At 43.1% G+C, this 14,134-nt stretch overlaps 1 non-coding gene and 1 pseudogene across 1 annotated transcript; both read left to right on the forward strand.

The window, feature by feature from the left end:
• LOC141178572 (uncharacterized) overlaps positions 1–14,134 on the forward strand; it is a 167,685-nt pseudogene that overhangs the window by 80,618 nt on the left and 72,933 nt on the right.
• LOC141178738 (U5 spliceosomal RNA) lies at positions 2,129–2,246 on the forward strand. The gene has a single exon (XR_012254856.1). It is a non-coding gene; the product is annotated as a U5 spliceosomal RNA (small nuclear RNA).

Consider the following 14,134-nt stretch of genomic DNA (forward strand, 5'->3'; position numbering starts at 1 on the left):
CATAGGCTCATCATCTTCTCATTCAGGTCCCTACAATATCAGATCCTCTCAGTGAAGATCTTGTATTTAAGAGAATTTTCCTTATGGAACCATCAAAGATGGATATGGACAGGGACAAAATAGCGGAGAGGATATTACACCTCACCCTAGAGATCCTCTTCCGGCTTACTGGAGAGGTGAGAGATTCTGATGACGTCACATTACATCATTCTTATCTATGGGAATAACAGATGGACAGAACTGGAGTGGTGAGGACTCTGGAAATTTCTGTAGTGAGATTTATTTATATGTCTTTCCATAACCAGGATTACATATTAGTGAAGACCTCTAGTGAGTGCTGTCAGGACCCTGTGTCTGAGGGATGGGAAAGACCCCTGAGCCCAATCACAGGGCCTCAATCTCACCCCTTCATACATGATGACATCAATGACCGGAAGATCGTAGAACTCACCTACAAGATGATTGAGCTGCTGACTGGAGAGGTGACACTGCTGGGAATGCTGGGACATTATACAGTAACGCTATTAAATGATTGGGGGGATGACTGTATCATTGTATGTGTCAGGTTCCTCTAAGATGTCAGGATGTCACTGTCTATTTTTCCATGGAGGAGTGGGAGTATTTAGAAGGACACAAAGATTTGTACAAAGACGTCATGATGGAGGTTCCCCAGCCCCTCACATCACCAGGTAATAGACAGGACTAAATACACACGGCCTATAATTATCTGTATGTAAAGAATGAATTCAGTCCCTGTATGTGTTTCCTACAGATCTATCCAGTAAGAGGACAACACCAGAGAGATGTCCCCGTCCTCTTCTTCCACAGGACTGTAAACAAGAAGATCCCAATGTTCCTCAGGATCATCAGGTAGATGGAGAGAAGGTGTCATGAGATCTCCCCTATGATGTGTAGACGGCTGTGAAGGTCTTGTGTTCAGTCTTGTTTTATCCACCAGTATTATGTGTTTTCCTTTTGTGTAATGAGAACGGTGGAGATGGCAGGATTAGAGTTGATCATAGATGTGACTTCTCCATCTGTCTGTGACTTTTACAATATTTGTTTTAGGGTGAAGATCTGACCCATATTAATACTACAGAGACATATGTGAGGGGTGATGAGCGGTGTAAAGAGGAGATTCCTACATATGACTACCCAGGTGAGTAGTAACCACTAAATGCTGAGAAGTCACAGATTCTTCTCAGTCACCGGCTGTGGCTGCTTTATCGGTTGTGTAGTCCGGCTGTATCACAATCGTGTGATCACCATTTTGCCTCTAGACCACAACATTCTCTTCCACCCAAAACTGTTCAAATGATTTTGGGCATTGAAACCCTTTTCCATAGAACTTACAACCTGGAGGATCCACCTACTCCCTGTGATTAGGAGACGTTACCTGCCCAGATCTGTAAACCACAAAGCCAGAAAATCACTTGAAGAAAAATATTATGATGGTCCTGTAAGAGAAAGCGGAGGGTAATGATGCTGTTGGCTTCCTAGAACCCTGGTATCTTATTGGTTGAATCTACCTTCTCTCCCTTCTGTGCTGCTGAATGTCCTCATATGGTCCCTACAAGACCAGGTCCAGTCTTTCTGGCCAAACTTCACTTTTATGATCGACAACATTAAATGTGCAGTGAGGCCAAGTGTGAATTTCTGTATAATAACAACAGAGTTTCCCTTTATCCTGACTTTTCAATTTCTTTTAAAACCGACTAACTTCAAACCAGATTGTGATAAACTATACAGAAAACATTACACCTGTGCCATGATATATCTCTAAGCTAAATTTAAGACGCCTCATCTCTGCATTATTATAAAAAGTTCACTTTAAATGTCTAATATTTGTTCTTGAAACTCATCGGATAGAAAATATTGTCCCTTATCATAGTTTAGATTGCCAAGAGCCACCGAGCCCCATACTCTAATTACCCCAGAGAGGTTTCACCACTAGTTACTCATTTATTACTGATGGAGACTGTTCAGTTTGATCATTTCAGTAGATGTGTTATTGTCTATAGTCACAGTTTTTACTATAGTAGTTAGTGCCCAAAATACTCTGATTTAACCCCTTCCTGCAGACAGTTTTGTGTTCCTATCTGGGCCCATTTTTCAAATCTATGGAAAAATACTCTGGCTTCTCTTCAGAACGTAAAAATCTTTCGCCTTTACTAAAGATTTCCATGGAGAGGAGCAAAACTGAGTTTTGTGGAGATATTTTTTCTATTTTTTTTTTTTTTTTAAGCACAAATTGAGAGATTACGTGGAATTTTACTTTGATTTTACAGAATGTCTGCAAAACTGCTGAATGGTTTGTGGTATCGTGGTATTTATATTCTGGGCGTTGACTGAATGCTTTTGCTTTTTTTGTTTTACCCTTAACTGAAGGATGCTCTGAAAATGGAAAGAAAAAAACAACCACAAAGAGCTGAGAAATGGAGAGCTTCATCTGCTCCCCCAAACCCGCTATGTGGTTAAACCACTAAACCCGTTAAAGAGGTTATGTACGGTTGTCCTGAGGAAGGAGTCGGTGGTCTCTGAAACGCGTAGACAATAAACCTACATTTTTATCCATACTAATGGTTTGTCGTGACTCCAGAGAACGCAGAAACAACTTCTTTTCCCAGCACCTATCTCTGACATTTTTCAAATCTGACGTGTGTGACTTTATATGGTGATAACTTTGGAATTCTTCACAAAGGATAATAGGAAACAAATGGACCTTACAAATAATATTCCATCTTCTCTTGAATCTGACAATCCCCTATATACGGTTGTACACTACTGTCTGGGCACATGGCAGGTTAAGAAGTGGAGGAGTGACATTTAGCTATTTGAATGCAGATCTTGCTGGGATAGTTTGCAGACACAATGTATTGGGGACACTGTTCATGGTCACATGGCAGCTCAAAAGATGGCCACCACGAACAGGCTTAGCGCTATCTACTGCATTTTCCAGATACCAGGGTTTGCCTTGCTCATCATCCTATAACCCGTCTACATGGATTTGGACTTAGACAGAGACCCCCTAAGCTTGGGCCACAGTGTTACCTAATGTTCTGTGATGTGAGATGGCAAGAAGAATAGTCAGATAGCCGGGTCAGAACACGGAGGTCAGAGAAAATACAAAATCACACAAAAGTAGTCAGTAAACGGGCCGAGGTCACAACAGAAACAAATACACAAGCCGGGAGCTGAGCACAGAGGACTGAACCAGAGGAGGACAAGGCTGTATCTGGCAGCTTCCAGCTTTAGTAGGGTGCGGTGCTTTCCTGTTGGCTGAAGCAGGGGGCAGATTACTCCAGCTGGACAGCACACACACCCATACTGCCAGACTGTATGGTACTACAGGTCCCAAGCACCCTAATCTTAGTGGCTGGACAGAGCCTGCACGGCCCAGAGCTTCTGGTTCTGATGTCTCCTCCATCACCAGCGCCGCCTGCAGTATGAATAAGGCGGCTCCTGGTGACAGAAGCAGACGTCGCAGGACCAGATCCCAGAGGAGACACACCATGTGACCAAAATGCAGAAAACCAGAGCAGTGGAAATCCCCATAAAGTGACACTATTTTGGAAATTATAACCCTCAGTGAAATAATCTATAGGAGTAGTGACTGTTTTGACTCCACAAGCACTTTCCAGAAATTAGCACGCAGTGGATGATGGAGAATGAAAATTACAAATATCTAATTTCATTACCCAACACATAGTGCCCAGATTGTGCTCCAGGAGACACACACCATCAATTAAGTGGGTTCTTCTCACTATAGTAATGTCAAATACATGGATGCTAAATGTGTTTTGGGTGCACTGCAAGGCTCAGAAGTGAGGGGGAGATCTGACTTTGGGAGAGCGGATATTGCTGGATTGGTTTATGGAAGCCATGTTGCTTTTCAAAAGCCTTTGAGCCACTAATAATGTGGAAACCTCTGGTTTTCCATTGACAGATGATGGACCTGAGTGGGGACTTGTTTTTTGTGAGATGAGTAGAAGTTATTATTGATATTATTTTTGCCTACATAACATTGTTTGGTGGCTTTTTATTCCATATTTGGGAGGCAGAATTAACAAACAGTTGAACACTACGATCCACTGGTTCATCCTATGAGGTTTTCTATTAAACTGTGAACTGTTATTGTCTTGGTGAATAATGACGGCTAACATAGGGCAAAATTTAAAAAAATCACAGAAAAAGATACAGCCTTACTAACACCAATAATCGTACCAATTCATGGAGAGGGTGGTTGCCTAGTATTAAAGATGCACACAGATGAAGCTTGCATAGGACGCCAGTCACACAGGTAGGTTTGATGCACTGTGTCTGGCTTAGGATACTGATGATGTCCATACTGGGCAGAAAGGCTGCCCAGCACTATATAAGTGCACCCCAGTACACCCAACCAACACTAAAATCCTAGTGCATTTGTTATCTGATTTGGTGTTGGTAAAGCTGATTTTTCTGTGATTTTTTTCTTGGTAGATAATGATACTTTTACATAAAGTGCATTTTTACGGAGAGTTTAAGTAGAAATATTCAACAATATAAATTTTAAGGATATGTTATCCATAAATAATAATTGGTTTTATTCTTAGCAGATGACTGTACCAGGAGATCAGAGGGACAGCTGACATCTTCAATTTTTAAATCAGATGATCTTGAGATCCCACAGGATACAATTGAAGTGAATGCTATTACTCCAGATATACCATCATCCCTTCACAGCAAAGATCTGTCTTCTGTTCCTTTGAAACAGGTCCTGTCTTCTGATTCATTACCGACTACTAAGGAAAATCAAAGTCACAAAATAAGCATTAAAAAACAAATTGCTCCTAAAGCAAAGAAGCCATTTTCATGTTCAGAGTATGGAAATAGTTTTTCCCTCGAAAAGTCTTTTCTTAAACATCAAAGCATTCACACAGCAGAGAATAGATTTTTATGTTTCAACTGTGGGAAATTTTTTAACCAGAAATCAAATCTTGTTAATCACCAGAGAAGTCACACAGAGGAGAAGCCATTTTCTTGTTCAGAAAGTGGAAATTGTTTTACAGAGAAATCAAGTTTAATCAGACATCAGATAACTCACACAGGGGAGAAGCCTTTTTCCTGTTCAAAATGTGGAAAATGTTTTAGCCGGAAATCAGGTTTGGTTAAACACAAAAGAACTCACACAGGGGAGAAGCCCTTTTCCTGTTCAGAATGTGGGAAATGTTATAACCAGAAATCAGATTTGGTTAAGCACCAGAGAACTCACACACATGAGAAGCCTTTTTCCTGTTCAGAATGTGGAAAATGTTTTAGCCGGAAATCAGATTTGGTTAAGCACAAGAGAACTCACACAGGGGAGAAGCCTTTTTCCTGTTCAGAATGTGGAAAATGTTGTAGCCAGAAATCAGGTTTGGTTAAGCACAAGAGAACTCACACAGGGGAGAAGCATTTTTCCTGTTCAGAATGTGGGAAATGTTTTAACCAGAAATCAGATTTGGTTAAGCACCAGAGAACTCACACACATGAGAAGCCTTTTTCATGTTCAGAATGTGGAAAATGTTTTAGCTGGAAATCAGATTTGGTTAAGCACCAGAGAATTCACACAGGGGAGAAGCCTTTTTGCTGTTCAGAATGTGGGAAATGTTTTAACCAGAAATCAGATTTGGTTAATCACCAGAGAACTCACACAGGGGAAAAAACTTTTTCCTGTTCAGAATGTGGGAAATGTTTTAACCTGAAATCAGATTTGGTTAAGCACCAGAGAACTCACACAGGGGAGAAACCTTTTTGCTGTTCAGAATGTGGGAAATGTTTTAAAGATAAATCAGTTTTGGTTAAGCACAACAGAACTCACACAGGGGAGAAGCCTTTTTTCTGTTCAGAATGTGGGAAATGTTTTAACCAGAAATCAGATTTGGTTAAGCACCAGAGAATTCACACAGGGGAGAAGCCTTTTTGCTGTTCAGAATGTGGGAAATGTTTTAACCATAAATCAGATTTGGTTAATCACCAGAGAACTCACACAGGGGAGAAGCCTTTTCCCTGTTCAGAATGTGGGAAATGTTTTATTCAGAAATCAGATTTGGTTAAGCACCAGAGAACTCACACAGGGGAGAAACCTTTTTCCTGTTCAGAATGTGGGAAATGTTTTAAAGATAAATCAGATTTGGTTAAGCACCAGAGAACTCACACAGGGGAGAAACCTTTTTCCTGTTCAGAATGTGGGAAATGTTTTGTGAAGAAATCATCACTTCTTAGTCACCAGAGAACTCACACAGACGAGAAGCCATTTTCATGTTCTTAATGTGGGAAATGTTTTACACGGAAATCAACTCTTAACAAACTTCAGTGAAGTCACACAGGGGAGAAGCCTTTTTCATTTTTAACCAAAAATTGTATCTTCATAAAAGGGGTTGTCCACTACTAGATCAACTCTATCTCATTCATTATGTTTGGCCTTGTTAAAATAAAAACACACATACACACTCCCTGTTCTGGCGCCGCTTCCATCGCGTTTCCGTAAGGATGTTACATCACACAATCCTGCCCCCAATCACCGCCACCTTCAGACGTATTATACATCAACAGGAAGGGCATGGCCTGGACATAGCACCAAGAGAATGCACACACTGAAAGCACTCTCTTCAGACCGTGTTCTTGGGGGAATTATAAGCAATTTACAGCCTCAAACATGCTGTCCGATATGGGAAAGAAAGAAGAGATCAGAGTTTAATCTGAGGTCCTCCACCTCTGTCAGCATGTCTGGTATGCAGCGTTTCTTATGGAAGGTCTTATCTTCCTGCTCCATTACTGCCTCACCTCAGCGTGGAAAAAGAAGCAGTCTTAACCTTCATGATGCCAGAAAGCTCCAGCCTGTAAGTCCTGCACCAACTTCTCTCTTAATGTAGGCCTCACAGGAAAACAGCTCCACAAATCACCCTTTTTCTCACCAAAGCCCCCATACTGAGCAGTGCTTGCTTCACAGGGACATTTACCCCCCAGCCACAGGTTATTCTGATATGGGGAACAACATAACTTATTTGTATATCAGATTGCGTCTATCCCTACTAAAGAAGATATGGAGCAATATATTCAGAGGCTTGAGACCACATCCAATACTGAAATACGTCCCCTCACTTCTATCCTGTCACAGCTTACTGACAAGGTACAGAGATTAGAGGATATTGTCGTCCAAGTTAGAGGCCATCATAATGCTCAGAAACTAACACTGGATCTTCACAGACAGTAAATAAACCATCTGTTTAATATGGTTGATGATCAAGAAAATCACAATAATATCTGGATAAGGGGTATACCTGAAAGCATCAATGCACAAGCGATCATGCCAACACTGTGATCATTATTCATAATATCCTTGGTGATCCTATTGATAAGGAGCTGGAGATTTAAAAGGCGCACCGTACAATAGGCAATCATGGCCCAGATCCTGAGTGTCCAAGGGACATTATCTGTCGCATACATTTTTTTCAATGTAAAAGAGGCCATTGTGAGGAAAGCAGAGGAGTTGGATCCTGCTGATTTAAATGGAAAACACATATAATTGCTCACATATCTATCCTGAATGACACTTGCTAAAAGAAGGGTATTGAAACCACTACTTGATGCCATCCGGGAAAATGGCCTGATGTACTCCTGGGGGTACCCATTACAGCTGTATATTTTCAAAGATCCAAGCAACATGAGACCTATTTGTGATGCCCTGGACATTCCATATATCTGACTGGCCACCTGCTCCACCATTGCCACAGAGAGTTCCAGCACATCACAGAAGGCGTTCAATGGATCAGGAACTTGATGGTGATGCAGCAGGTGGGAAAGGAACCTGCCAATCATATGAGCTCCTGAAATGAATCTGGTCTTCCCTGATGAGAGACAGTTTGCAGATGCTTACTTATTTCTTTAAGCATATAATTAGATATATCTAAATAGAGCATTAGGTGCCACTCTTCCACTATATAGAATGTCTAAGTTCATATAAGATCTTAGACCAGGATACAGTGCCTACAAGTAGTATTCAACCCCCTGCAGATTTTGCTGGTTGACACATGCGGAATTAACTTGGCATTGTGACATTTGTACTGTAGATCAGCCTGGAAGTGGGAAATGCACTGCAGCAACTTTTGTTTTTGTTTTTTTTTTTTTTTTTTTTTTTTTAAACGTTAAAAGTTAATTCAGAGTGTCATTTATTATTCAACCCCTCAAACCACAAGAATTCTGTTTGGTCCCCCTAAAGTATTAAGAAGTAGTTCAGGCACCAAGAATAATGAGCTTCACATGTGTGGATTAAAGATCTCTTTTGCCAGCCTTTTCTGACTATTTAAGACCCTCCCCAAACTTGTGAACAGCACTCAGACATGGTCAACATGGGAAAGACAAAGGAGCATTCCAAGGCCATCAGAGACAAGATCGTGGAGGGTCACAAGGCTGGCAAGGGGTACAAAACCCTTTCCAAGGAGTTGGGCCTACCTGTCTCCACTGTTGGGAGCATCATCTGTAAGTGGAAGGCTTATGGAACTACTGTTAGCCTTCCACGGCCTGGACAGCCTTTGAAAGTGTCCTCCCGTGCCGAGGCCAGGCTTGTCCGAAGAGTCAAGGCTAACCCAAGGGCAACAAGGAAGGAGCTCCGGGAAGATCTCATGGCAGTGGGGACATTGGTTTCAGTCAATACCATAAGTAACGTACTCCACCTCAATGGTCTCCGTTCCAGACGAGCCCTTAAGATACCTTTACTTTCAAAGCGTCATGTCAAGGCTTGTCTACAGTTTGCTCATGATCACTTGGAGGACTCTGAGACACACTGGTTCAAGATTCTATGGTCTGATGAGACCAAGATCGAGATCTTTGGTGCCAACCACACACGTGACGTTTGGAGACTGGATGGCACTGCATACGACCCCAAGAATACCATCCCTACAGTCAAGCATGGTGGTGGCAGCATCATGCTGTGGGGCTGTTTCTCTGCCAAGGGGCCTGGCCATCTGGTCCGCATCCATGGGAAGATGGATAGCACGGCCTACCTAGAGATTTTGGCCAAGAACCTCCGCTCCTCCATCAAGGATCTTAAGATGGGTCGTAATTTCATCTTCCAACAAGACAACAACCCAAAGCACACAGCCAAGAAAACCAAGGCCTGGTTCAAGAGGGAAAAAGTCAAGGTGTTGGAGTGGCCTAGTCACTCTCCTGACCTTAACCCAATTGAAAACTTGTGGAAGGAGCTCAAGAATAAAGTCCACATGAGACACCCAAAGAACCTAGATAACTTGGAGAAGATCTGCATGGAGGAGTGGGCCAAGATAACTCCACAGACCTGTGCCGGCCTGATCAGGTCTTATAAAAGACGATTATTAGCTGTAATTGGAAACAAGGGTTATTCCACAAAATATTAAACATAGGGGTTGAATAATAATTGACCCACACTTTTATGTTTAAAATTTAATAAAATTCAACTGAGCAACATAACTTTTTGGTTTGTAAGATTTATGCTTCTGTTCATAAAACCTACTCTCGTTTGCAGTTTGAAGGCTCTAACTTATTTGCATCTTATCAAACCAGCTAAATCTGCAGGGGGTTGAATACTACTTGTAGGCACTGTATAAGTTGAGTTCACATGATACTACTGTTATATCAGGCTTTATTACTTTACTTGCTTTATATTCCATGGTTCCACCTAATAGGAATCCTAGAACTGAAAGTTTGACTTGCGCCTGTAAAGACAACCCCCAGTTAGGGACTTGCATTGGGATCTGCTTGTTTCACAATTTCCTACTGTTTTGATATATTCATAATCTATACTTCTTAGACACTGAGAGGTAGACGTTACTATCTACCGTCTATACTTCCTCTCTTAATCTTTCTCTCTTCCATTCCTCCTTTTTTTCATATAATATGGCACAACTCAAAACTTGTTCATTGAATGTCAGAGGACTTAATGTTCCAGAGAAAGGAGCTCAAGTGTTTTATCACAGGCATAAACAGCACGTACATTTTCTCTTTCTTCAGGAGTCACACTTTAGAGGCGATCATATACTGTACCTCAGATTACTAATAGATATTATTCATCTTGGCGTCCCAGAAAAATGCTGTTTTAAAGTCTAAGGTGCTGAGTATCGGCCGCCACAGATCACTGCTGCATACTATTGTAGAAACTCTGTCTGACACGGAGGGGAGGTATGTGTTTGTTAAGATCTCCATATACGCCAAAATTTTGACTTTGGCAAACTTCTATCTCCCTAATTGTGACCAAATTGAGACATGCCGTCATTACTTAAACAAACTAAAATATTTTGCGGAGGACGTTATCATCATTGGAGGTGACTTTAAATTTGTCTTGGATCCTTCTTTAGACGCGTCCCGGGGCTGGAGTCACCAATCTAAAACACAAACAAAAGCTTTGCTAATTGTGCTTTGGTCTCAACCGATTGATGTATGGATGATACTACATCCAGACGTAAAGGATTATACGTCTCCTTTACACAATATGCATAGCCATATAGTCCTTTTCTTAATTAGCCGTCACTTGCCTACATGGCAACCTACATCTCAGGTAGGAACTGCTGTATGGTCAGATCATGCTCCTGTATATTGTAACTAGCTATTGAACCCGTTCTATGCCCGGGTGGCGAGCATTTTTATTGGTATATAGTCTCCCATGCTGGTATGTGCTGCCCCCCTCCTGGTATTTCTGCTGCCCCCACCATCCTATCCCGGTATGCATGGCACCCCTCATCCCCATCCTGGTATGCATGGCACCCCTCATCCCCATCCTGGTATGCATGACACCCCTCATTCCCAATCCTGTTATGCATAGCACCCCTCACCCCCAATCCTGGTATGCATGGCACCCCTCATCCCCTATCCTGATATGCATGGCACCCCTTATCCCCAATCTTGGTATGCATGGCACCTCTCATTCCAAATCTGGTATACATTGCACCCCTCATCCCAATCCTGATATGTATGGTACCAAATCCCTCATCCTGGTATGCATGGCACCACTCATCCCCCAATCCTGGTATGCATGGCACCCCATCCCTCATCCTGGTATGCATGGTACCCCTCATCCCTATCCTAGTATGTATGGCACCCCTCATCCCCCAATCCTGGTATGTATGGCCTCCTCATCCCCCAATCCTGGTATGCATGGCACCCCTCATTCCAAATCTGGTATACATTGCACCCCTCATCCCAATCCTGGTATGTATATAACCAAATCCCTCATCCTGGTATGCATGGCACCACTCATCCCCCAATCCTGGTATGCATGTCACCCCATCCCTCTTCCTGGTATGCATGGCACCCCATCCCTCTTCCTGGTATGCATGGTGCCCCTCATTCCTATCCTGGTATGCATGGTACCCCTCATCCCTATCCTGGTATGTATGGTACCACTCGTCCTGGTATGCATGGCACCCCATCCCTCATTCTGGTATACATGGCACCCCTCATCCCAATTATGGTATGTATGGCCTCCTCATCTCAGAAACCTGGTATGCATGGCACCCAATCGCTCATCCTGGTATGCAATGCATGCCTCATCCCCAATACTGGTATATATGGCATCTAATCCCCTATCCTAGTGCGTATGGCACCCCTCATCCCTATACTGGTATGCATGGTACCCCTCATCCCTATTCTGGTATGCATGGTACCCCTCATCCTGGTATGCATGGTACCCCACATTCCTATCCTGGTATGTATGGTACCCCTCATCCCTATCCTGGTATGCATGGTACCCCGCATTCCTATCCTGGTATGTAGGGTACCCCTCATCCCTATCCTGGTATGCATGACACCCCATCCCTCATCCTGGTATACATGGCACCCCTCATCCCAATTCTGGTATGTATGGCCTCCTCATCCCAAAAACCTGGTATGCATGGCACCCAATTCCTCATCCTGGTATGCATGGCACGCCTCATCCCCAAACATGGTATACATGGCTCCCTCATCCCTATCCTGGTATGCATGGCGCCCTATCCCCTATCCTGGTATGTATGACACCCCTCATCCCTATACTGGTATGCATGGTACCCCTCATCCTTATTCTGGTATGCATGGTACCCTTCATCCTGGTATGCATAGTACCCCACATTCCTATCCTGGTATGTATGGTACCCCTCATCCCTATCCTGGTATGCATGGCACCCCGCATTCCTATCCTGGTATGTAGGGTACCCCTCGTCCCTATCCTGGTATGTATTGTACCCCTCATCCCTATTCTGGTATGCATGGCACCCCTCACCCACCAATCCTTGTATGCATGGCACTCCTCATCCCTATACTGGTATGTATGGCACCCCTCACCCCCCAAATCCTGGTATGTGTGGTACCCTCATCCTGGTATGCATGGTACCCCTCATCCCCCAATCCTGGAATGCTTGGTACCCCTCATCCCCCAATCCTGATATGTGTGGCCCCATCACCCCCCACTCCTGGTATGTATGGCAGCCCTCATCCCTTTCACGCTGCACACATACAAAAAAATAAACACTTAATCTTACCTTTCTTCTCTGTGCTCCAGCGCTGAAGTGTTCTGTTCTGCTGGAGGCTGGGGAAGGAGTGCGGCTCCGGAGTACGCACATGCCCATACCGTGCTGTCCAGCGCCATTTTGCTGAAGACACACTGCAAATGTGTCTTCAGTAAAATGGCGCCGGATAGTGCTACGTGCATGTGCTGATTCCGACACCTTTACTCCTGCCCCAGTCTCCGGTGAAGAGAGGCGACGCGGCAATGCTCCTTCCGGTCAGGTAAGTATGGCGCCGGGAGATCGCAGTATGCGTTCAGTGTCTACTCATACCGTGATCTCCGGCATAATACACACTCCTCTTACCTGTAACGGCACAGTCTATAAAGGCTTCAGACAGAGACACTCATCTCCCGTTATATTATAGATCTGACTATGCCGGACTCCACCAAGGCTTCAGATGTTGGAACCTAAATGATAATCTGCTGAAAGACTCACTCTGTGTCTCAGACCTTCTTGAGTATAGACTCCTTCAAATATATGAGCATGATGAAACTGCCTTACCATTTAAATGGGAAGGACTCACATGCGTCCTCAGAGGGATAATAATAAAACATAGATAAAAGCTAAAAAACGGAGAGAACAGCTAAAGTCCTCATTTGCTTGAGCGGATTGATCTTCTTGACAAACAACATAAATGATCTGCTTCCCTCCAGGTATACGCAGACCGGCTTAACGCTAGAAGGGAGCTAAAGTAGTTTCATGGATGGGGTACTTGCAAATATTGTGTAATTTCAGGGCACCTACTTATGGAAGGAACCAAGTGGAAGCTTCCATTCTCTGTACTAGATATGGGGCCTCCTCGAGAAAATTACTTAAAATGTCGTACACTAAAGTTAATATATAACATGTGGGATAGGGGTAAAAATATTCTGGGGATTGGAAAGTACGCAAACTATACTCCTTTATGGCACAACTATAACTTACCAGAGCTATAGAAGCTAAATAATATTAGTGAGTGGGAGGATAGGGGTACTAGAATAAACGTCCTACTGATTGATAGACATCACCCAATAGATATCATTGCTAAAGCAGTGGATACAAAAGGTCTATTAACCCTTATTTATAGGCAGTTACTGGCCCTACATTTGGATAAATATCCTTTGATAGTTAAGACAAAATGGGAGGAGGATGTAGGTCCGTTATCTGAGGAGCAATGGGGGAAATACTGGATTTGACACCGAAACTTTCATTGTCAGAGTCACAAAGATTGTCCCGAATTCTTCTCATTCATAGAGTATATAGATCCTCAAGTATTTTATTTAAAATTGAAATGCAAACGGATGACACGTCCTAGATGTGGTCAAAATGATGCCCACCTGATGCATATGACGTGGGAATGTGTAAATATTGGCGACTACTGGAAGGGGGTGATTATCGCTCTTGTATCTGTATTTGGGATACAACTTCAGTTGGAACCTAAAATCTGTATCCTAGGACTCCTGGGAGAGGACGTAGACCCAGACTCCCATATGGCAATAGCTAGCTCAGGAATATTATTCCAAGCCAGAACGTTGTTGGCACTACATTGGATAGAAAATTCTCCCCCAACGATAACAGAACTAAAATCCAGGATAAATAACACTCTATGCTTGGAAAGGGGA

This window comes from Phyllobates terribilis, unplaced genomic scaffold, assembly GCF_046119375.1.
Source record: "Phyllobates terribilis strain yellow unplaced genomic scaffold, ASM4611937v1 Scaffold_29__1_contigs__length_15306474, whole genome shotgun sequence".
Classification (NCBI taxonomy): Eukaryota; Metazoa; Chordata; class Amphibia; order Anura; family Dendrobatidae; genus Phyllobates; species Phyllobates terribilis.